This window comes from Protopterus annectens, chromosome 7.part0 (assembly GCF_019279795.1).
Source record: "Protopterus annectens isolate FY-2018-M chromosome 7.part0, PAN1.0, whole genome shotgun sequence".
NCBI lineage: Eukaryota > Metazoa > Chordata > Ceratodontiformes > Protopteridae > Protopterus > Protopterus annectens.
Window position 1 is genome coordinate 1,420,533,223 of NC_056739.1, and position 27,207 is coordinate 1,420,560,429.

General features: G+C 38.0%; 1 protein-coding gene across 1 annotated transcript in view; it reads right to left on the bottom strand.

The window, feature by feature from the left end:
• Window positions 1-27,207, bottom strand: part of LOC122807067 (contactin-3-like) — a 2,190,808-nt gene that overhangs the window by 336,243 nt on the left and 1,827,358 nt on the right. The gene's annotated exons all lie outside the window — the stretch shown is intronic.

Sequence of the window (27,207 nt, forward strand, 5' to 3'; positions counted from 1 at the left end):
AAAACTGTTTATGAATTGAATGCTGTGTATACAATCTCCATACTAAACGCCGATAACCTACCCGCTGAATATCTACAAATAGCTGCAGAAGCCATAGCCTATCCTGTTACTATACTTATTAATAGATCCATTTCAGAATGTGTAGTACCCCATTTATGGAAAACAACACATATAATACCACTTTTTTAACCAGATTGTTTAATGAAATTTTGGAAAGTCAAAGGATGCCTGAGGAGTGGAGAAAAAGTGTTTTGGTACCTATCTATAAGAATAAGGGTGATGTGCAGAGCTGCAGTAACTACAGAGGGATAAAATTGATCAGTCACAGCTTGAAGTTAGGGGAAAGAGTAGTGGAAGCTAGGTTAAGAAGGGAGGTGATGATTAGTGATGAGCAGTATGGTTTCATGCCAGGAAAGAGCACTACAGATGCAAAGTTTGCTCTGAGAGTGTTGTTGGAGAAATACAGAGAAGGTCAGAAGTAGTTGCATTGTGTGAGCATATGACAGGGTGCCTAGGGGGGAGTTGTGGTATTATATGAGGAAGTCAGGAGTGGCAGAGAAGTATGTAAGAGTGGTACAGGATATGTACGAGGGTAGTGTGACATTGGTGAGGACTGTGGTGGGAGTGACAGATAAGTTTAAGGTGGAGGTGGGATTACATCAAGGATCAGCTCTGAGCCCTTTCTTATTTGCAGTGGTGATGGACAGGTTGACAGATGAGATCAGACAGGAGGCCCTGTGGACTATGATGTTTGCAGATGACATTGTGATATGTAGTGAGAGTAGGGACCAGGTTGAGGAGACCCTGGAGAGGTGGAGATATGCTTTAGAGAGGAGAGGAATGAAGGTCAGCAGGGCTAAAACAGAATATATGTGTGTAAATGAGACGGAGGTAGAGGAATGGTGAGGATGCAGGGAGTAGACTTGGGTAAAGGTGGATGAGTTTAAGTACTTGGGATCAACAGTTCAGAGTAATGGTGAGTGTGGAAGAGAGGTGAAGAAGAGAGTACAGGCAGGGTGGAATGGATGGAGAAGAGTGTCAGCAATGATTTGTGACAGACAGGTACCAGTAAGAGTGGAAGGGAAGGTCTACAAGAGGGTAGTGAGACCAGCTATGTTATATGGGTTGGAGATGGTGGCATTGACAAAAAGGCAGGAGTCAGAGCTGGATGTGGCAGAGTTAAAGATGTTAAGATTTGCACTGGGTGTGACTAGGATGGACAGGATTAGGAATCAGTATATTAGAGGGTCAGCTCAGGTTGGACAGTTTGGAGACAAAGCAAGAGAGGCAAGATTGCATTGGTTTGGACATGTGCTGAGGAGGGATGCTGGGTATATTGGGAAAAGGATGCTAAGGATGGAGCTGCCAGGTAAGAGGAAAAGAGGTAGGCTTAAGATAAGGTTTATGGATGTGGTGAGAGAGGACATGCAGGTGGTTAGTGTGAAAGAGCACGATGCAGAGAACAGGAAGAAATTGAAACAGATGATCCGCTGTGGTGACCCCTAATGGGAACAGCCGAAAGAAGACGATGATGATGATAATCACTTATAATACCACTGCATAAAGGAGGTAACTCCTTTGAATTCAATAACTATCGGCCTATAGCTATGCTATCCTCCTTATCAAAAATCCTTTAAAGAGTAATACACTCACAACTGATGGAATATCTGTTAGAAAACAAATTATTATCTACCCAGCAACATGGCTTTAGACCCTTCCATAGTACCACCACTGCACTTACATCATTCACTAACACCATCAATCATCACAGAAAAAATGGGCTTCTAGTATCTGCTACATTCATAGCAGGACTGGCCTTAGGTCATCTGGTGCCCTAGGCAAAATGGCTCCATGGTGCTCACCACCACACCACCCGGTGCCCCCATCCTGGTCTACTTACACCAAATAAATACTGGAAAAGCACCCCTGCTATTGCAATGCCCTAGGAGGCCACCTAGTTGGCCTACGCCTAAGGCCGGCTATGATTCCTAGACTTATCAAAAGATTTCAACATGGTTAACCACCTCAATTTTCTTCAATTACTCTCTACCTTAAACCTCAGTACCTCCTCTATTACGTGGTTCAAGAGCTATCTGTCAGGTAGGCAACAGGCAGTACAATGGCAGAACCAAATATCATCCCTACTGCCTTATTCTTCACTCTTTTCACCAATCAACTCCCATCCACCACACCTAATGCCTCCATTGTCCAATATGCAGATGACACCACTATAATCTGTGCAGCCCCCAGACTGAATCACCTCCTCTCCCTAACACAAGAATGCTTCTCACTAGCCAAAACGTGGTTTACCAATCATCAGCTCATTCTTAATCCAACTAAAACAAATTTACTCCCCTTCAGCTCTCACAGATCCTTATTCCTAACAAACAACTTTGCCATCACCTGCAACAACAAAACTGTTATTGCCCCATCCACCCACACCAAACTGCTATGTGTAGAAATAGACGACCACCTCAGATTTGATTTGCACATTGCCCAAACCATAAACAAAGTTCCCAAAAACTTGGACTGTTCTACCGTAACAAAAACTATCTCTCAAAACAATCTAAAACAACAATAGCCAGGACACATCTGCTATCTACCTTGATTTACTCTCCCCCTGTGCTCACAAACCTTCGTAAAATGGATCTAAGCAAACTTGAATCCTGCTATAATAATATAGCTAGATTTGTCACAGAATCACCTTACAAAACACATCACTGTGAATCAACAAGCTTAACTGGTTAGAACTCCCTCTATTACTGCAATTAATTCAACTCTCACTAGCACAGAAAAATATTAAACCACTCAGACAAAATCCCAGCTCTTCAACATCTTATAAATCCCCACACCACATCTAGAACCCTGAGATCTAGCACCCAAAATCACCTAGAAGTCACCAAATTTAACAATGAGGCAGGAAAAGCTGTCTACAGCTACTAAATTTGTAAACTCTGGAACTCCTTTCCTACCCACCTAATAACAAACAATTTTACCACTCAATTTAAAAAACTCCTTAAAGTTCACTTCATGAACAACAGGCTATGCTCCTGCCTCATCCCAGGATAAAAAACTTAGATTACAACTAACTCCCATACACCACAATAATAATTGTTATTCTCTCATCTTATCCATAGTCCAATCATGACTACAGGCAATGATATGCCTTTAACTCCAAAAAATCACTACCAACTACGTTTCCAACAAGTCCAATAACCACTGTATGGCTATGTATAGCTTGTCATATTTGGAATGTATAATGTAATGTCCTACCCAATGATGTTCTTACTTACTTTGAGTGTGTGCAATATGGTGTCATTTAATTGGAATGTTAGTTTTCCCTGTAAGGAAAGTTAATTCAAAATCTGTAAGATGCTGTGAATATATGTACTTGGAGCTTTTCTCCCCGGGCCTCTGCTGAAAATGGACCTGTATCCAGTCAGAGTTTCACGGTTATCAAATGTAAAATAAAAAAAAATACTAAATATCAAAGAAAAATTTTATTTTTATTTATTTATTTTATTTTACATTTGTTAACCGGGTTAGTCTGGCTGAGCTTTTGGCTCATTTTCAGAAGAGACCCAGGGAGAAAAGCTCATCAGGACTAGAAAGCAATTTATTAAATTTTAGTAACATAGTAGTAACAGTCAGCTATAGGATCTTACAAGCAGAGAAACACAAACTATTGCAGAAAACGACAGACTTGCAAGCACCAAAAGAAACCTCCGAACCAAGCCAACAAGTAAAGCCAAGGAAAATGAACTTTAATTAACGTAAAGCGCTTTTCGTCGCCCTAGATTAGAGCAACTTCTTCAGACAAGGGTTACAAAATATATGTCCTACTTTTATAGCATAACGTCATTTCCTAATGAAAACAATTAAAATGATACACTTGTCTTTACTAGACGAAAACATTTAAATAAATATTAAAAACACATATTTAAAATCTAAAATCTAATTAATTAGTATGTTAAACATGCTGCTACAAATCTAAGAAATGCCCTATATGTATAAATATAAATATATATATAAATTAACATAGTTATATGTATAACTATATATTATATTATATAATGTACACATCTAGCACCTATAACCAGCGTCCACATAAATTAAATTATGCATAGATATAAACATGCAAGCACTCTCTTACTCATAAAAAAGTTTGTTTAACTAAATTATGTGCATTGCATTTATGTATAAAACTAAAATTTAAAATTAAAACTAGTTTCTGTAAAGGAGTACTCAGTTATATTTAACTATACTATATATATATATATATATATATATATATATATATATATATATATATATATATATATATATATGTAGGAAAAATTAATGAACCATAAATTACCCAAGTCATGACCATAAATAGAGTGACAAATTATGGGTGACACTACAACCCATATTGAGCATAATATATTAAAATATATATAAAATTATTATTTAATATAAAATTAATACAAAAAAAAAAAATATATATATATATATATATATATATATATATATATATATATATTCTAAAATGTTACCATTAACAAAATATATTATAAGATAAATGTGTTATAAAATACTTATCTATGTAAACTTTTCAACTTCAATAGACATGAAATATTACATTGCTCATTTAATCCTGGTTTGAAAAAGGAATTTGTTTTCCATTGCCAGGATAATTCACATTCTTCCAACAAGAGGTTATATGGTCCCCCTCTAATATCAGTTATTACTTGATCTATTGCTGTAAATTTAAATGTATGTCCTACATTACTGTTAGTGTGTTTAGCCAATGCATTGTCCATCTTTTCATTGGCTATCGCATATGTATGTTCATAAACTCTATCTCTAAGGCGGCGTTCTGTTTTACCTATGTAGAACGCTGTACATAAAGTACATATTGCTACATAGACTATTAGTTTTGAGTTACAGTTGACTTTATGTTTTATCTTATATTTGTTGTTATTTATAGTAACATATTCACCGCTGAGCATATGTTTACACATATTACAGCTACTAAAAAGCTTTGTTTTCTTTCTTATATACTACATTCCTACACGGTAGCTAAAACTATTAGTTTTACTAGACTCAAGGATATTTTTTATGTTACGACCTTTTCTAAACACAATTGTTGGGTGATCTGAAAACCTTTGATTAATATTTCTGTCTTGTTGAATTAACAGCCAGTTTTTGTATAAAATATTCCTAATGATGTCACTTTCAATATTATATGTCATAATATAACACAATTGATATTTTTTATTTTTATTATTATTAATATTATTACTGTCATTAATACTAATGTCAGTATTAATAATATGGGTGTTGTTCTCCAAATTTCTATTCAATTGTCTCTCTTCATTTATTGCCTCATAACCTGTTATATCATCATTACTACTACTTTTCTCATCTAGAATTGGTACTATGAAGTTGTTTTCTCTTTTGAATCTAACTTCGTTGAAAATATCCATAATAAAATGGACTGGACAGAAAAAAAGCTCCTCAGGCAATTCAATTATACAGAGTATTAAAAATTGGCAGACAAGTATGTGAGTTGTTACAAACAAGGTTTTAAACAATTAGCAGAAGAAAATGTGACTAGTTACAATATTATTTAAGCTGCTTAGAGCAAAATGAGTTAATAGTTAGATTATTAGATTACTTTTTATGTCAGACAGCTATTATTATTCCTGTCTGAAACACTAGTCCCAAGCTGAAAGACATTTGTCATGCTAGCTCCATACTGTCACCATAAATGATGTAATGCAGAAATTATGTATGGCTGCATTTTTGTTTGCCGAAGCAAGATGTGTAAATATTCAGATCAACCATGCCTGCAGGATCAAAATGATTTTGTTGACCAAAGTTGCAGTGGTTGAGAATTTCGTTTTCTTGTATGTAATGGTCTTGAAGTTAAATAACAGAAGTCAAAAGAAAAACTGCCCCCCCCCCAAAAAAAATAAAAAAAAATCTCTCTCTCTCTCTCTCTCTATATATATATATATATATATATATATATATATATATATATATATATATATATACACACATATATATTTATTTATATTATTTTATATATTTGTTAACACTTGCTTATTGATTTTTGTGTGCTATCTACAGATTATATATCATAAACATTTTGTACATATGCTTTCCCTGTTATATCCTAGGCATAATTACTGTTAAAGCTTTATCACAGCAGAGGTACCCGACTGCCAATAAGGTATTTAGAAGATTTTCACATACATTTCACCGAAGTCATAACACATGCCTCCCTTTTGACTTCACGAATGGAAAGCTGGAAGGAATCACACTTCCAAAAGCTTTGTTTTTTTTCTTATATACTATTTGGAGGAAATTCACTTCACATCTTACTTAATGTTGTCTTGTCTGAAGTTTTGACTGAATATGCACACCATAGCTTGTACTAGCTTCATCCTCTCTTTTTTTTTCTCTCTCTTCAGAGCACACTCAAGCAAATCTGCAGTCAGCGGCTACCACTCTACCCATACAGTATAAGAAGGAATCAGTACTGCAAACTAAACAAGGATATACATTTTGAGCCTCAAGAGCAGGGTCAGTCCACTCAGGCATTCTACTTGTATGTTTTATGAGAGTGAAGCTATTACATTAGCAGTATTTCTTAGTAGTTCTCAGCTTGGTAATAAAACTGACTGTTGTAGCCTTGTGTCCTCCCCACCCCGCTCGCTAGTACAGTAATCCTAACTGTCCAATAGACAGTATACATTTAATTCACATCCCTGTGACTAAATTAACCATCAAGCAGCCCTCTCAGTGCTTTCTGCCTTAGTTTGTATCACTTGGAGGCCCACCTATTTATTTACATCTCTATACATTCCCCTTCATTGCTAATGTATCTCCCTACTCTAATCTGTGCACAAACTGGTTACTGATCAGCAGGTCAATGTGAAGACACACTCCCAACCTTAATAAACGTTGCTGTCACTTCTCTCCTTCACTTTACAGGTAGTTTGAATTATTACTTACCCCCTCTGAGACCTTCACTGATTTCTACTGATTGCCTCTCTGGTTTCTTTGCATTCCACCTGGTTTACACCACTTGTGCTATCTCCCTCCCCCAATACAAAGTCTATATTAGAATCCTGCTGAGCATGGAGCCATCTTTAAATTTCTAGTCTCCCACCAGGACACAAGTGCTCTTCAGCAATTACATTCTGCTTGCCGATAAGCCATTAGACCTCAGGAATTTGTTTAAAGTGTTCAGATTTGTAAAGTAATACTTACTTTTTTCTCTTGTCTTAGTTGGCTCTGCCCTGCTTCATTTGCCCTGTCTAACGTTCGGGCTCTCTCTGCTCCCCTGCCCTGCCCCTATTCCCTCCCACCCCCACTACCTCTACATTTATAGTAATCACAGCCACACCCATAGCTCACCCTCACATCACCTCCACCAATCACAGCTCCTCAAGTCATATCACATTATACCACACCAACTTGCTCCACACAAAATACTCCCAATCACTGTCATTCCCACTAGGCATTTTTTACATCACCCACACTACTTCCCTATCCACATATAGTGCAACTCTATAATTCCTATTCAGACCCCCTCACCTAGAAACAACTTATACTTTATAACCATGACTATTACACAACTAAGTCTAGTCTGTCTTCTCATAATTCTTTACAATACCACAAGTTAGCACTCTAGCAATATCCCTAAACTTTGTAGCACAACACTACATTATGCACTCTCGTATACAGACACCACATATTATAATAATATCTGCCCACAGTTATTCAAGAACTACATAATGGACCAATTCAGAACTAAACACATATGCTCTCATTCCTACTCCAAAAAAACACAATACTTTCTCACACTCCTCACCAAACTCCAACATCTGTATAACCATTTTAACTCCAGGCTCACCATAAGTGGGGATATCCACCCCAACCCAGGCCCAAATCCATCCTGTCCAACACAAACTGCTCCAACACAAATGTCAGAACATAACACCCCCAATTTCCTCATCCCTGGGTAAATCAACAACAGCAGCAAAACCAACCATCTTTTAATGCTAAATATTTATATTAGAAGTATCAAAAATAAAATACCTGAACTCCAGGCCACAATAGCACACTACTCCCCAGACATAGTTGCTTTAACAGAAACTTGGCTAAATAAAAACGTAGCTAACTCAGACGTTCTCCCTACCGGCTACAATATCATTAGACAAGACAGACCACTTTGTAAAGGAGTTGGAACTGCCTTACTGTACAAGTCCAACTTAACTGTCCATCAATTACCAAACTTCTACCCCTCCCCCAATAATTGGGACTTACTTATCTCACAACTTCAACTTCACCCTAAAAAGGTCATCACCACAATTGTGTTCTGTATTCCACCTGGCAATACACTTGCTAGCCTTGAAGACTTCTTATCCTGGTGTTCTTTCACATACTCACAAGAAACCCTTATTCTGGGTGACTTCAACCTAGATTGGTTCACCTATATATCAGAACCACCAAGTAATCTAATAAATCTCCATGGCTACCAGCAGCTAGTCCAAATTCCAACTAGATGTAATAAAAAATCTAAAAGGGAATCCATCCTTGACTGGGTCCTAACTAACAACCCCACATTGTACCCTTACACAGGCAGTCTCCCAGACACCTTAGTGACCACAACATAATATTATTTATATGTAGTAGAACAAGCATATGCAAAATCACTAACTATATATCCACTAGAAACACAAAAAAATTATCTCCTGAGGTCCTCAACACTTTACTCTGTAACTGTGACTGGACCCCCCTAAAAACCCTCCAACTTGACCAGGCTGTAGCATATTTCAATAAAATATTTCTACAACACCTAGACACTGTCGCTCCATTGCACCAAATCAAGGTTAGAACCTCTACAAACCCCTGGCTCAGTAAAGAAACCAAACAAATCCTCAAGTCCAGAGACACTGCCTGGCTTTACTATAAAAAAACAAAGAAACACAAAGCCTAACTAAGTACCAAGAACTGCACAACCGTGCAAAAAAATGCATTAGGCTGGGCAAAAAAATTCCACTATACAACATTACAAACTAAATACCAACACAACCCGCAAAAATTTTGGAAAAATGTAAACCAGCTACTAAAATCCACCCAAAAGGCTACCCCAAACCAACCACCCCTGACACTAAAGTTCCCATCGAAACACAATTCAACTCCCACTTTGTGAACTCAGTTCTATCCTTAGTATCACAGGACAGTTCCTTCCTCACTATCCCCCCCAACACAAATAACACTAATACAAGCTTTACCCTCAAAACAGTTTCCACCACTTCAATCAAAAGCATGCTCTCCAAACTAAAAACCTCATCAACAGCAGCCGACCTACTCCCCAGCTATTTCTTGAAACTCACAGCAGATGCTATTGCTATTCCAGTCTCCACTCTCATAAACAGATCAATTGTTGAAAACTATGTGCCCAAACTCTGGAAAATATCCTATGTTACACCCATACATAAAGGTGGGACCTTCACTGAACTTAATAACTACAGACCCATTGTTTTACTCTCCCCCCTGGCCAAAATCCTACAAAAATGCATCCATGCACAGATGCTAAACTATCTCCTAGACAGCAACATCCTGTCAACTACTCAGCTTGGTTTCAGACCTGCCCATAGTACCACTACAGCCCTCCTCTGCTTCACAGGCACTGTAAACCGTCTCAGAAATGAAGGCCTATAAGTGTCAACTCTTTTTTTGGATATGTCCAAAGCATTTGACACAGACTCACACCAAATCCTGCTAAACAAACTAAACCAATATCATCTATCAAATTCCACTCTTACCTGGTTCCAAAGCTACTTAACTGCCAGGTACCAAGCTGTGAAATGGGAAAATTCTCTCTCTCCTCAGCTGCCCATAACTATAGGAGTCCCACAGGGTTCTATCTTAGGACCACTACTATTCATAGTCTTCACAATTGACCTCCATACCTCCACACAGCATGCATCTATAATTCAGTATGCAGATGACACTACCTTAATCTGTGCTGCACAAAACATTCCCACCCTCCTGCAAACAACTCAACTAGCATTCTCTGATGTTAAAAATTACCTTACCAAAGCACAACTTATCCTCAATCTAAAGAAAACTCAGCTTATGATTACAACCAGTTCTAACAAAACACTGATAACAGTCAATTCACTATCTACTCCACAAATGCTACTCCAATTGCTCCAGTGGCACAGGCTAAGCTACTGGGAATAACCATAGACTCCCACCTAAAATTTGATAGTCATCTCAACTTAACTATTAAAAAAGTACATTCCAAACTGGGGTCACTCTACCGTATCAAACCATTTCTTACCAACAACACAAGATCAGCCATTGCTCACTCCCAACTTCTATCCACCCTACTCTATGCATCTCCCATTCTGACTAATCTCAACAAAACTGAACTAAGCAAAATGGAAGCCTGCTATAACAGAATTGCCCGCTTTGCTGCAAATTGCTCATATAGAACTCATCACTGTACTGCTTTGAGACAGCTCCACTGGCTTGAACTGCCCAACCTCCTAACCTACAATCAGCTCTGCCTCTGTCATTTTATCTATTACCTCCCCAATAAGTGTCCTGCCCTCAAAAACCTAGTACAACATCACTCAGCCAAAAGGCATCTTAGATCATCAAGCAAACTACTACTAGAAGTCACCAACAGCTACAATAGCTTTGGAGATGCACTATATAGTAGTTCAGTGGCTAAAAAATGGAACTCTGTCCCTACTAGCATTCAAAACACATCATCCAATGCCTCCTTTAAAGACCTCATCAGGCAACATCTCAAGCAAAGTTGGCAGTGCCATGATTGCTCCCAGGGCTAGTGAAAGCAGATAAAATATACATACTAAATCTAGAGCACTTGATAATAGTTTTCAGTCTCACTCAAAAACACTGGCTAATCTACAATGTATGTACTGTACCTGTGTACTATGTATGCATTCTACCTATGTTCCAAATTTCAGCTGTACACCACAAATCTATTAATTACCTTTATTTTTAAAATTAATATTTTTTGTTTGTTATCTCCACTGTAGCTGTTTATGTGCCACATACCACTGTAAAAACATGTCTCTTGTAATTTGTGTGTATACTGATCATGTCTAAATAACTAAATGTGTCTGTAATTTTTCTTTGTGGAACTTTTCTCCATGGGCCTCTGCTGAAAAAGGGCCTTTTCGGCTCAGTCAGACAGTTAACAAATGTAAAATAAAATAAAATGAATAAATAAATAATATGGATAAATGTGGGAAAGCGGGAAAGATGAACCATCTTTAAATAAAATAGTTTCAACACTCTTTGTGATAAAGTTTTTAATTTCTTAATCTGTACTATATGATCAGACTTGTAGGAATTTGAAAACAACACATTTGAAGACAGGTGCATTGGCAGTGTCTCGTAACTGAAGCACCATAGGAGTTCCTTCTTAATGAAAGTGAGCACTGGAAGCTAGTAAGACAAGGGATGGAGATGCTCAGTTCAAACTGATATGAGATATCACTGAATATTTCTCATGAGTTTCCTGCAAATTGTGTCAGTAGGATGGAGGAAGCTGTGAAACCCAGAATTTTGGGAAACTCTCTTTCAGAAGGCCAGATTCAGAAAGTGAGCTCCATATGATAACACTTGATCTGGAGGGAAGCATATAATGGATCAGGAGTTGTCTGGAAGGCATTCTAGAAACACTAACTTATGAAAGGATTTTAAAAAAGATTCAAATTTAACTTGAACCCCACACTACTATAAGGTTTTATGGTGAACTGAAGAGTGGCTAAGATATCTTGGACTGATGGAGCTGAGATGAGGCAATTGTTAAATGTTTACAAATACAGAGGCTTTGAAGTGTCCAAAAGGTTACAATTAGAGCCAAATACTTTTTGAAAACTCTTGGAGCAGCAGAAAGATCAAAAGGCAAAGGTGTAAATTAAAAGTGCATGTCCAAGACAAAGAATCTTAGGAAACACCTGTGCACTTTGTGGATTGAGACGTTACACATATTTAACTCCAAGGTTACTAAAAAAAAACCTTGGGAAAAAAAAGGGGGGGGGGTTTGTAAAGTGAGCATCTTAAATTTTGGAACTAAAAGAAAGGTGTTTAGCTTTGAAAGATCCACAATCAGTCTCCATATGCCTTCCTTTCTTGGAACCAGATACATTCTGGAATAAATACTATTGCCTATTTGGAATACAGGCAGTGGTTCTATTATACACTGGGACAGCATATCTGACAGAACTTGAGGAAACAGATGAATTTGATTTTTGGGTGGGTGTGGGATCACTGACTGAGGTGGAAAGGATGACCACTGCCTGCATTTTGTGAAGAACGGTGGGGTGAGTAGGGATAGGTAAGCAATTGGTAAACATAGATAATCTTTGGCCGTCCTTTTATGATCTGCCCTTTTCCTTTTTTCCTCTGACATTACATTACTTTCTAGCTTTGCCTTTGCTGTGGAGCTTTAAAGAAATTTTGAAAAACTGAGAAGAAGAAGAAGAAGAAGAAGAAGAAGAAGAAGAAGAAGAAGAAGAAGAAGAAGAAGAAGAAGAAGAAGAAGAAGAAGAAGAAGAAGAAGAAGAAGAAGAAGAAGAAGAAGAAGAAGAAGAAGAAGAAGAAGAAGAAGAAGAAGAAGAAGAAGAAGAAGAAGAAGAAGAAGAAGAAGAAGAAGAAGAAGAAGAAGAAGAAGAAGAAGAAGAAGAAGAAGAAGAAGAAGAAGACATATAATTCCTTTGGTATCACATTGGTATCTAGGAATAAGAGGCAATATTCCTAATGGTATGCTTTGTGACCTCTGAAGCAGATTTTAATGCTTCTAACAATGATGATTTAGTGCCAGAATTGGAAAGTGAAGTTAAGGTTTGCTATATTTTAGTAAAAGTAGATAATAGGTACTTGGAATTGTGAGTATGGCAATTAATAGTTCTAAAAACAGAGTGGAAGATGTACAAACCTTTCCAAATATTTATTTAACATTTATTTACCAGGATAGTATGATTGGGCTAGAGCCCATTTTCAACAGAGCCCCAGGTAGAAAACCTGCAGAGACAATTAAAAATATGGTACAGTGGTGCAGAGGTTAATGTTGTCACCTCACAGCAAGTGGTTCTCTGGTTCGATTCTCAGCTGGGGTGCTCTCTGTGTGGAGTCGGCATGTCCTCCCTGCATTTGAATGGGTTTCCGCCAGGCGTTCCTGTTTCCTCCCACATTCCAAAGACATGCATCTGGAGCATTTCTCTCCAGGCCTCCAATGAAATTAGGCTCTGTCCTAGTTGGACATTCCCAGTCAACAAATTCTAAATAAGTAAATATTTAGAAAAAACAAGTTACACACATCATAAAAATACATTGGATTGCATAGATTAAAATGTTTACAAAGTAAAACTGTTTTTTGATAAAGTCAAGTAAGTACACAAACAATAATTTAAACAGTGTAGGAGTTATGTAAATACATCAGATAGGAGAGTGGCAGGATCTCCCAAATGTATAATATGAGACTAGAGTAAGTAACACTGTCGCAAAATAAAATGGAGAGTAGAGTAGAATAGGGAAGGGAGGAATGAGTAGAGAATAGGGCAGAGAAAGAAGGAAGAGAAATAGGAGAGAGGGAGGGCAAAGAATGAAATGTTACGTACATGAAAAGAAGTTAGAAGGATGAATTGTTACAGAAGAGGAGGGTGGGATAGGAGGTCAAGTGATATGTAAGTAAGTTACATATGGTGGACATGGAATGGTAGAAGAGCAAGCTGATGAGCTGATAGACAAAGGAAAGGATTTAGCCAGGACAGGTACATGGGCAGTAGAGTTGTTACTGAGGAAGATTCTTAGTTGGTTTTTGAAGTAAATTTGGTCAGCAATAGTTATGATGGGCTGAGAGAGAGTATTCCATATTTTGGAGATTTAGAGAGAGTCCCCAGCTTTATTGCTGGATTTGGAGACCTATAATAAAGATTTATTCAAAGACTGAAGTAGTCGTGTTTTGGTATAAGGTTAAAGCATTAGCTGAAGAGCAGGGTTTTTTCAGGTTAGTGTACCAGTCTGTGGGCGAGAGTGAGTTGAGTGTAAGTTAAGTAATGGGGTAGTTCTAACCAGTTTAGCTGATGTAAGGCACAGCAGTGGTGAGACCTATGTGGGAAGTTAGTAGCAAATTTAGCTATTTTATTATAGCTAGATCAGTTTTGCTTATGTTAGTAAAGATAGGAGAAGCATATAGTAGGTTGGAAAGAAGATGAGTTCTGGCTATTGTATGTCTTGTGTTGTCAGTAAGGAAAGGCTTGATTCTGTACAATGAACCTAGTTTAATAAGTGTCTTCTTGATGGAATGAGATAGCTGTATGTTGAATTTCAAATTACTGTCAATTAGAACACCTAATAATTTAGTTTGAGTTACGGCTGATATTACGGTGTTGTTTAAGGAATGTATACCTACGGAAGCCTTGTTATGACTTTTTCTTCCTCTAGCTGGTCAAGTTTGATCGTCTTCTCGGTGCATCACTGGGACCATAAGCAACTCCAGTGGAGCTGACCCGAGAACCTCACTAAACCATCCAATCTGTAGTAGCGATGGGTAGTGTGTACAAAGGCCAGGGACTTAATCAACATGAGCTTATGACCCACACTTACTAGGAATTCCTCGTTCATGGGGAATAATTGCAATCCCCAGTCCCTATCATGAATAGGGTTCAGTGGATTACCTGGACCTGTCAGCCAAGGGTAGACGCATGCTGATCCATTCAGTGAAGCATGCATGCAGCCCCGGACATAATTCAGGTTTCCCAGGAGCAGGGTCTGGGAAACAGAGGCAGAAGCACAGGTATCATCAAAGACCCTAAAACTGGGTCATGACTACTCGCTTAGGGGAATCAATACCCAGTAATTTATAATATCTCTTCTGAGATTCTGACACATCCCTATCCTCCCATTTAATATAGTTTTTTTTATTTTTTTAATTGTATCCCCAAAAGAAATTTCAGCATGGGGGAGGGAGTCTGAGAACAGGACATCTTCTGATTCAGACTCACAAATAGTAGTGGAGGGAAATTGGAAGGTATAGTTCAAGCCCTCAATATCTGATTCAGAAAGAACATTTTCACCTGAGGAAGAGGGGGAATCTCTTTCGTTCAACTTGTGTAGTAACTGGAAGTGAAGGCTGACAAAACTAGATTACTATAAACAGGCCTAGAACAACATTATATCAGCCTACTTGAGAGATTTTCTGGGTCGAAGGGGATACAAACAGATGATAAATGTTTTGTTGCTTGAGTCCTGTTTTTAGGAGTTCTTAGCTATTTAAGGAGAGGCATCCAAAGGCCTGACCACCAGTAAATATCAGGCCACATCTTCCCAAACCAGTACCTGGTGAGTACCTCCCTCAACCTCAGAGATTATGATCCTATGTTCTCCCTTCTCAGCTGTAGCCTGATGTATGGTCTGAAGAGCATACTTAAATCCCAGGCCATAGTATCCTCTGGAGGGGAATGGTTAGTGAGACCAGCTTAAACAGACTGACAGTCTGAGTACTGCAAAACTTCCATAACAGTGATGTCACAGTCAAATTAAAGAACAGGGGGGTCAAGATCTGTATTCTTTGGATACCTCATTCAATAATATTTTCTTTTTCTCCTCTGGCAGGGTGGCCACTGAAAGAGATTCAGTCACCATGGTCTTGTTGTGTTAAGGTGCTCACTCTCTATAAATAATTTTAAAGATGTTTTGATTCCTAAGCAAAACGCATAAGAGGAATGGGCATCCTTGTAGGGAATCTGTCTATCCCACACTTACCCTTCCTGACAAACAGAAACAAATTTCGACAAAATTTTCCTTAAAAAGGAAGGTTTACTAATGGGGGTATTTATCTCCCCAATTTTGTAGCTGATAGTGAACCCCAAACTTACAATGTGGAGCTAATGAAAAGTCTATCTTAGTGTATGAAATGACAAGAATGTTCTGAGCCTTTTTATACTTGTATGTCCCTTTTACTCTAGCATGTGCAAGAGAGGACATATGGAATGTAAAGAAGGAATCAAAAGCATTATAGATGGGACTGTACAGACATCTGATCCTTGGTAGATTATGTTCCCTCTCCAGATCTCTGGTCCTTGGACAGACACATCCCATATAGCTATAGCTGCTTTAACAGAGAACTAATAAAGAGCAGCTTTTGCTCAGGAGGAAGTTTCCTCAGTGAGTAAAAGGACTAGGTCTCTGAATCACTAAAGATGATAACAGTTGTTTATGCTGCTGGACCAGGTCAACTGAATGGTTTCCTCACATCCCAAATAAACAGTTGCATAAGATCACGCTGAGTGCATTTATTTATTTAATCTTGCTTTAAATCATAGTTATGTACCTGAACTGTTGCAAAAGTCTATTATTGCACCAATACTGAAGGGAGGAGAATCCAGTGAGCCAAATAGTTCCATGCACATCAGTCCTACAAGCATTATGGGAAAGTCTTTTGAGAGGGTTATTCTGAACATTACCTGCTAATGAATGTCAGATTGTGGACATAAACTAACAAGATTTCTGCCAGCTTAAAGTTTATAGAATGAATTTAGTCTGCTTTTATATTTCCATGTTGGACATACTGGCAGTTAACTTAAAAGAGAGTACGTTTTTTTTAGATCTGGTCATACCTCACAACTGTCAAGTATTTTACAGAATGTCTGAATTTTTGCATCATATTTTTGGTATGTTCTTATAAAACGTGTGTTTTTGTTGCAAATCATTAAAGATCATTAAAGACTGAAGCCACTAACTAATGACAAACTTTAGAGTTTCAGACTTATCTTCAGATAATGCATGCTAATGCAAAACCTATTATTCTATCAACGTTCTAAGTTTATAAGAGCAATATTTTAAAACTGCCCTGATTTTGGGCCTTTGTCCCCTCCTCCATTATTTTTGCTTTTGCCAGATTTCTCGCACTAAGAAGTGAGATATGGCTATAATTATGATGTTTGTACATGCACTAATGGCTTGGAAGGTCAACTCATATTGACGAAGATGGAAAAATGTCAGCGGATGAATCAAAAAGATATTTTAATTTATTTATTTAATATTTGTTAACAAGTTAGGAGTACTGAAGAGCCAGGTGTTTTTGCACAATGCAGTCCATTAAATAAAGCACAGGTTTATGCAAAAACTTGTGTGTAAAAAATATATAACATACAATTAAGGAAGAAATACAATTATGAATGCAATCAGTTCAGGCTTACAGTGACAGAGAAGTACAAATGATTATACAAGCCATTGTTGCACACCTCAGTGTGTCTGTATTATTTATATTTAGGTTACAGAACTATTGAGTTTTAGTCTGCTAACTAGTATAACACATAGCAGAAGAACAAGTAACTGTAAAGTTTTTTTTTGTTTGTTTACACAGAGATCAATAATTCCATGTCAGCATCAAAAAAAGCACATGACTTAATAAGTGTGCCACAGGGCTAACTGTATTTATTTATTTAGTTATTTATTTACATGTGTTAATTGCTACTACCCTGATGCTAGAAACAGTCTGACCAGAAACAATGGCAGGGCTGTCTAAGTTCTCTGCACTGATTCCATTTATAAAATGGCAGTGGAATCGACAAGAGTACCTTGGTAAACTGTATAGGCTGAAAGAAATAGTAGCACAGTGAAGAGAAAGAAAAGTAATTTCCTGCACCTGAGAAAGTCAGATAGATGGTATCCACAAGTCATTAACAACGGCATATTATCAGTCAGCTAAGTTTCAGAACAAATGTTAACCAAATAGAAAGTATTTTATAACAAAAGTGATTTTTTTTGGACATTAACTTCAAAACACAGATACACATTAGTCCCTCACTTTTAGTCAATCTTAAGAACTCAGACATTGTTCCAAGTTTTGTATGCACTCTGTTCTGGAAAGAAATGAATAGGAAATAATACAAAGGTGTTACAGCAGGCACCCTAGAGAAAAGACTGCCAGACTGCTATACAATGAGTGTATTAAGTGCCCAGGCATGCATTCAGTTTACTATAGGCTCTTTCAGTGAGATTCCTTTTTTATTTGTTTGTTTATTGCTTTCCATGGTGTATCAGTCATACTGTTCTTCTCCTTCATCCATCTTATCTACTACTAATCAGCCAAAACACACAAACCAGTTCCTAATCATGGCAGCACCTTGGTCCCATTCTAGATTTGGTGTTTTCTTCCCCTCTGGCCTTATACTTGGTACTACTGAAAGCAGGGTAAGTGTATTTTGTCTAGCATTCAGACCCATAAGGTTCTCTTTGAGTCATTTTAAGCCAATCTTCCTCGAAGGTGAGAATTAAGCTCTGTACCTTGTATCTGTGAGGTAAGTACCTTTACTATTATGCCAACCCCTCCACATGCTTATATTCTTGCAGCACCACCTAGTAATTCCATCCAGACTGCCATCTATTAGATGAGTTATAAATTCACATCAAGATATTTCAGCATATAGACAGAGAGAATGGGAAAACTTTTTTTCTCCCGTTCCCCATGGATTATTTTTTTTTTAAACAAGAAACATTTTTATTAAATTAGCACTTGTGACATAGGTAATCATACATTTATATAAATGAAAACAAACCATACAGACATATTTACTTGCAAATATTATACATCACTTATAACCTGTTCAGTCATTGTCAGTTAAACATTACATAACTTATTCAATTCTTACCTTCTTTTTCTTACACTGAGGCTATGTTTTTTTTTTTAACAAGAAACATACTTATTAAATTATCACTTATGGCATAGGCAATCATTCATTTATATAAATGAAAACAAACTAAACTGACATAATCCCAACTGTAAGCATTTTACATCACAAACCATATTAACATAATCATAGTTGCAAACATTATATACATTATTTATAATCTACACAATCATTGTCAAACATTACATAGCTCATTCAAGTCCAGCCTTCTTTTAAATCTCATTCCTCCCCTGTATGTATTGTTCCCACAATTCCCATTTTTCCTATGTAAACAGGTGCAAAATTTCTCAAACAAGATAAAATGACTCATTTTTTTATTAACTCAGATACTTGTAATTACTACAAAATGAAAACTTATATAATACAATGAGGCAGAATTTAGTATGCTGTCAACTTCACTAGCATTTATTTTCAGTCTTTGTGATAGCATACATAAAATCTCAGTATATTTACATTTATACATACAAGCATTTTGGCATAGGCAGTAATGTCCTTCTATCCTGTCAATATACCAGAACAGTTATCCCCATAATAAGTGCCCAATCTATTCTCATTCCGATACAATATTCTTCATAGGCTATCCAGTGTTTCTCTGCTACAGTTTGACAATACCAACCACTTCTAAAGTCAGTATTCTTTAAATGCCCTATGCACTTGAATAAGGTCTTGGCTTAAAAATCTACAGGAGACACTGTAGAAGTTCAGGTATTTTAACTGTACATAATAACTTACATTTTCATATCCGTAGATGTCCATGGTGTACTTCGGCTCTACTCTTTCTAATTTACTCGTGCTAGTTTTCTTATATGTTTCCATCTCATTTATCCATACTACAGTTTGGGTCTAATATAACTTACAATGATTCTATCGTGTCTGATACCCTAGACTTTACAAATCTTTTAATACAACCTATACGTTTATAACTGCCATTAACCATCTGGTTTATATAATAAGAAAACTGCATATCTGGATCTATCCATATGCCTAGTCACTTAAAGGAATCAACAGTTTTAATTACTCTGTGTTGTATTGAATATTCTCCCTTCAATCAATGCCTTGCATGGCACTTTTTTAAAATAATATTAGTTATAGTAGGTCATACTTTGAATAGTAAAACATAGTTGTATGATGCACTTGTATAAATACCAGATGACCCTTTAATCATATATATTCTTTCCTTTGTATATTCCTTACATATAGGTATTGATCTGTCAACCACCAAACACCTTCCATTGAAGATGCTACTTTGATAACTCAGTAGAGCAAGTTATACGAAGAAAAAAGAAACAGCAGCTCCAGACATTATGCAATCTAACAGCTAAATTACATAATACATTTTCTAAAATCCAATCAGATAAATTAAGAATCAGAATATCTATTAAATTATATACATATATCCCATCAGAGAGATAAACAAGACAATTAAAGGAAAGAAACATTTAACTAGATTCTAAAACAAGTTGTGCTTTGGTTCCTATGCTATTCCAGCAGTAACCGTATCCCCATCTGTAATGAAAGGATTCTCAAATTCCACAAGCCATACATACTAATGGGAACTCCTGAAGCCCTATGTTTGATTCCAACGTGTGAAACAGTCTTGCAATACCAATGGATTTTTAAATACTACAATGATACTGAAGACCTTTGTTAAATCTATGAGCAACTACATGACTGATTCTAGTGAATGAGCCTTCCTAGTACATGTGCTGCACCACCTACAGGTTTGAACTGGTACTGCAAGCACTATGCAGTTGAAAATCCAGCAGAATGCCTGGCATAGAGCAGAAAGTGACCCCAAACTGTGAACACATTGGGTGACAACCACGGATTCCACACATTTGTGGTAGGTTGTTTTTTGTAAGGTGCCCCTTTTCTTTATGGAGGATAGTACAAATCAGCTGCAAAAAAGAATATGGGCTATCCTCTGTTAACATAATCTCACTGTCTGCACTCCCTGTTGCTTCAGACATAAGAATGCATGCAAGAAAGACTTTTTGCCTGTTATGCATGTCTTCTTGTATCCAACATATAGGTGGATCTATGGGGACAACTGGCTTTGGAAGATTTCTAAAGATATATAAGGCAGGTTTGTTGATATTCAGCCTAAGCCTGCAATAGGAGATGAGACTTATTTACAAAGAGCTATTCAGAATCTCATTGGCTAGTTATGATGCAGAATCTTACCTAGTCAGATATGACACTACAGTGGGATGGTGCACAGCCTTAGGCATTCTAAACCCTTCGGTATGACAAACTAGAGAGCAGAGCTGGATTTTCTCTATTAATGTTGCATAGCAGGATATCGGAAGTTCTCTGCAGTGCTACCCTACATCTTCTGGAATGCATTGCATCTGCTCCAAAATACTACTCAAAAGTAATCCACTCTGGTAGGGTACAGGGATAATGACCCAGGTTTGATTAGCTGCTCAGGCAACAGATGGAGCAGCAGGGAGGGATGGTGATAACCATCCTGAGGGGGGGTGGGGGGGGATTGTCCATGAGCACTCACAATGATGGTCTCCAGTGCAGGCTGGGGACATCACAAGATGGGAGTGCATAAAGAGGGATTTAAAGATGGAGATATGGCTGAGCTGCTGCAGCAGTGGTGCCTAATGGTTAAGGTGTTTGCCTTACAAAAACAAGGTGCAGGGTTTGAGTCTCACAAGGGATAATTAACTAGGCTTAATGTGGCTCACAAGGGCAGTTAGCTTAGTACTAACCTATGAACATCTACTGCACCTCCCACACAGGTTTCATCATGGACAAGCAGAAGGGGGGGCTGGATTGAAATATGGGTAGGTCTAAAGTAAAAATCACCACCATGGACTGAAGCACAGATCTGCTGAGCCTCTGGATGCCTTGTTTTGCAACTGACTCCAGCAACACTGGATTAAGTCTGGGAGGTGAGTGCTAGCAGCTGGTAGACCAGGTGTGGACAGACATTTGGGAGCCAGGCCAATAAAATGATGAAAGGTAAATATGGGAAAACAAATGTGCAAAAAAAAAAATTCCATAAAGGCAAGCAAAGATGTAAGTGAACAGAACTGCATATCAAGGAGAAGACAAGATAAGAAAAAGACAGTAACATGCAACTATATGAATTAAAAACCTGCTATAACGGTGTGTCCTCATACAAATGAACTACCTTGTTTATCAAAGATGCCGGGACTGAATATTTGTCTTGTCCAGGTAAAAGGGCATGTAGAAGGGCTCCTGAAGGAAGGACAACATCAGTGAAACTAATTATGCTGTAGAGATTATTCAGAACTGTGATGCTCTAGTGGAATAGAGAGATAAAGCCCTAATTATGACTCAGGTGAACTAGGTTCGATTAAGGCAAAAGTGACTGACAGAAGCAGCAGAGAAGGATGGGTGTCACCATCCCTGGACTGGTAGGTATCTACTGAGTCAATGCCTGGTGGGGGCTGGGGAAGGCACACTGGTAGGCATACCTAAACAGGAGTGCAGGGTGGAGAAATGGTTGAGCTGTTGTGAAAGCAGGCCAATACACCGCATGTCTCCAGTGCACACCCCCCCCCCCCCAGGTATACCAAGAGGACCATTTAGGGAGGGAGAAATGCGTAAGTCATATATAAACTCCCTGGATGGATGCACAGTTATATCGAGCCCCTTTGATGTGTGGTTCAACAAGTGAAACCAGCGACACTGCATTAAGTCCAGGTGGGGCATGGAAGAGAGCTGCTTGACCTAGGGGTGTGGGGCCAGTACCAAGAAGGATAGTGAAGGAACCAAAAAAAAAAAAACAAAAAAAAAAAACAAAACAAGACAATGCATAACTGGTGCTAGCATAGCTCTCAACCTAAAGACATTGAATATAGGAAGAAAGGGCTTTGAAAAGTAGGAACGTCCAGCAAAAAATCTGGATATCTAATCAGCATAAAATGTGACTACCACATAGCACATATCTCTTCCTACTTCCATCATGAATGTGGGATACTACTCAGAAACCCATGCTTAAAAACAGAGTGACAAAAAAGATGATATAATTTAAGCTCATTATCAAAGAGACTGCAAAATGTGTTGACATTACTGAGCTGTATTGCAAAATTCTACCTTTCTAGGTCACTTATGTTGGCTTCAGGAAAAAGGAGATGTAACGTGTGTCCCCTTTCTTTAAATTATTCTTGCCACTTGTTTATTGGTCATGTTGTGTGGTTTTCTGTGTACTAAACAGCTTCAAAAATTATATGGGATGGCGGGGATTCAGAAAACTGTGTAAAGGGATAAACTGTGCCAGAATCATGGACAAACCTCCAAAAATAGGGACATCCTATGCAGGGTTAAATCAGGCCTGAAAATAGGAATGATCCTCCAAAATAAGGACAGTTGAGAGGTCTGGGTCCTTGCTCTATAATCATTTCTTGTAGTGTTAGTGGCATGCCCCTTCCCCCTCACACACACTGACAAGTGCACACGTACACAGAGGTGCACTCACACATGCATACACATAGTTTTACACACACACACACACACACACACACACACACACACACACACACACACACACACACACACACACACACTTATATTAAGAAATTATATGTATGCATATATTTTTATATTGGTTCATCATCACTAAGTATTATTTGTGAACATGAATGGAGAAATATTGCTTTACTGAACTTAACCTTGAGACACAAAGACATAAATGAAAGGCTTGTGTAATGGGCATTGCAATGACAATTGTGAGTATCGCATAATAATAATAATAATAATAATAATAATAATAATAATAATAGCAACAATAATAATCATCATTATAATCATCAGCATAATAATAGAGTCCATCCATCCATCCATCCATCCATCCATCCATCCATCCATCCATCCATCCATCCATCCATCCATCCATCTGTACATCCATCCCCTTAACTGATTGTCCTGCTGATAGCCACAGCTGCAGCAAGCTAAGCACTACAGATAAGGCTTACCTATCTCCATATTATCTTTTGTGTCAACCAGATACTGCCAAGCAAGTTGAGTAAAATGATCTTTTAAATTAAACATGGCATGTGTCTGAGCTGAGTCCTTTAATTTGACTGTGGTCTGTCTTCCTCCAAAGGCCTTTACACAGTAATGCTTCTGTTTAGTTGTCCAAATCTTTCATCTGGCTCCTCTCGACATGTAGCCCTGCATCTAATATTCTCCTAGGTTGCAAAGGTTATCATTGCATCATGAAGAGTGACTGCAACAACTCAACAAATAAACCTAATTTCTATCAGTCACAGCCACCCACACAATCACTTCATTCACTGTCAAAAGTGTGATGATGGGATCATAGACTGACTGCTAAACTGGGAGCTTGATCTTGTGAGTCGAGTCAGATGTACCACCCGTGTCTAGAAAAATGTATGAAGTGTGTCTGCTGTTGCTGCTGTACCAATCCACAAGTCAATCCCTGCCTCTTGCATGAGCAAAGTATCAAGATGCTGAAACTCCAACAGCTTAGGCAGTTATTCTCAGTCTATTCTGCTCCCGGTGAAAACCATTACTTTTTATTCAGATGAGCTGATCTTTAACCCATCTACTCCATACTAAGCATTAAACCACTGCAGTTCATGCTAGATACCACTGTCCTTTGAAAGACAACATCAACATCGAACAATAAGGTGTGGATAAAGAATTGAACCTCATTTTATTTATTTATTTATTTATTTATTCATTGCATTTGTTTACTGGGAAAGTCCACTGGGCCTAAAAGAGACAATTTTCAGTCAATGCCTGGGGAGAAAAACTCTGACAAGAACATAGATGCAGAAAATATTAAACATTAATTGGTACAAAAGTAGATACAGTGTCACACATAGTGATTACAGTAATATATACAGAATATATACATAAAAGCAGGAATTTTGTTGGTTACCAGAGGAATTCAATCAGAGAGGTATAAACAGAGATATATTAATCAGCATTACTGTACCAGTATCAACAAGTGATAAAAATAATTATGGAGAAAATATCATCAGTCAGCAGTAGCAAAACGCATAGAAGTTTAGTTATCATATAAGAAGAAGGAGAAGGTTAGGTTATAGAGTAGGTACATATCCATCCAAGAAGAGTTGAGATGGTTTTTCAGTATTTGTTTGAAGGTGGTAGTGCTGCCTGTGTTTCTTATAGAAGGTGGAACTGAGTTCCATAGTTTGGCGATGGTGAAGGAATAGAGGAGTTGACCAACAGGTAAGGTGGGATTTTCTACTTTTAGAAGTAGATGATTTTCAGATCTTAGTTGCCTGCTGGGTTGGTACGGGGTGAGTAGTGTTGAGACAGCAGGACAGTCTGTCGGTCTGTAGATTATTTTATGCGCTGTAGTTAGTTGAGTGAATGAGAGATGGTGGGGGAATTCCAGCCAGCCTAATGGTTTCAGAGAGTTACTGTGGTGGGATGAGAATTTGGCCTTGGTGGCAAATTTGGCTATTTTGTTATAACACATTTCAAGTGTGGATTTTGCAGAATTTTGAATATTAGCGAGGAGTCCATTTACACTGGAAGGATGCAATCCACAATGCCCCTCCTGAATCATAGTGTTTGCAGTCAAATGGTCTCTCTTCCAATATGTTAGCATAGAGGTCGGCCATTATAACCCACTTATGTGGAAACACCTTTATTTGACCCTTTTTGAAAATGGGGACCACCACCCCAGTTTTCCAGTTCACAGGTATTTTCCCTTTCTTCCACGCAGCATGAAAAAGGCATATTAACCATGCAACCCTAAAAATGTCTAGCCTATTAAACATTTTGTTGCATTCTAATCCACTCCTATGACACTGAACTACAAAGATGGACCCAATCCAACTTACTGGTTAAGGCACTACATCCTCAGTACATGGAATATCCACCAGATTAAGGATTTCCCAAGACTTTTTTCTTCTTCGACCTCCCAGCAATATGAAGTTAAATCTTATGCTTCTTTATTCTTGATAACAACAGACTGGTCAATGTCCTCCTCTCCCCCCAGAGCACCAAGTAGCTTCGAGAACCATTCTTGCCACAACAAACTCAGTCATATGGTCTCCTGAAAAGTTTTCCATCCCCAAACCTTCATTTTATAATATGACAACTGCTACCTTAATGTAGTCTGTAACAGCCAAATGCAGGTATGCCCTTGCTAGCCTCAGAGAAGGCCTCCTCCATTAAATTGATAGCTTCCATCACTGTTGGAATCCACAAAGAGATCCTCAAGTAGCACCACAATAAGTACCTTCTACCTTTTCCCTTTTGGTTCTTACTGTTGTCTCAGTTACTGAGGAATACTTTTCAGAGTACTCATACTCCAGATAGTTTTCAGAGTACTCATACTCGAGATACCAGTGTTGGATGAGTTTGGAGACATGAAGCATGGGCAAGGCATTCCCAGTTATCCCTCAGTAAATGTTTCAGTTCCTTGAAAATGCCCATCAGCCTCCTGGCCATATGTCCCAACTCACTTCTAACCAGTGATTACAGGACAGGTCCGCACTTTTCTACATCCACATTTCAGAACACATGGTTTTAAGTCTGAGGATAATACCCCAAAGTCAATCATTGATCTTTAGGGCATGGTGCCCTGGTACCAAAAAAACTTACAAGCAGTCTACTGTTAGAACACTGTGTTTGTTACTATCACACAAGTCTAGTAACAATTTGTCATTCAGGCTCACATCAGGCAAGTAGTACCTCCCAATCACACTCCTTCATGTATCTCAGTCATTCCTCACATATTATCTTAATTCACCCAGTAAAATCTTATACTTACTAGGTGACACACCATCATATACCACTCCTATGCTCTGCATAAAGGCCAGGCACTGTGCATATCAGTTAAGTGTGCATGTACAGATAACACAATTATCAATTCCATAAATGACAAATAATGAGTTAATCCACTGATCCTGCTTGTATAAATTCTACCTGTATGGTGCCCAACCTGGGTCTTGTGAGTATCCCCGCACTAATGTATGGTCTCTCCCAAGTTGTATCTCTTGAGCTGGAAAATGAAATTAACAAAATGAGAAGTCTGGTTTCAGTGCCAATACTATGACCAGTGATAAGATCAGCTATACCCAAAGCAAAGCCTGTCACCTTCATCAGCAGTACAATGACATTCCCGAGAGTCAGTTTCCAAGGCCATTGTTTAGTCCATTCTAATCCATCCTGCTCAAGTCTACACATTATTTTGTGTAACAATGGATAACTTTCACCAACACTAATGTGTGGCCTCTCCTAAATTGCACTTCTTGAGTAGGAAAAAGAAACAAAAAAACAAGAAATCTGGTTTTAGAGGCAATGCTATGAATAGTGATATGACTGGCTATATCCACAACAAGGGCTGACACCTTCCTCAACAGTAAGGTGACATTCCCAAGAGACACTTTTCATGGCCACAATCTAGCCTGATCATTATCTACAAGCTGTTTAACATAATAACAAATACAAATGCGGGTTGGGAGTTATCATAATGGTTAAGATG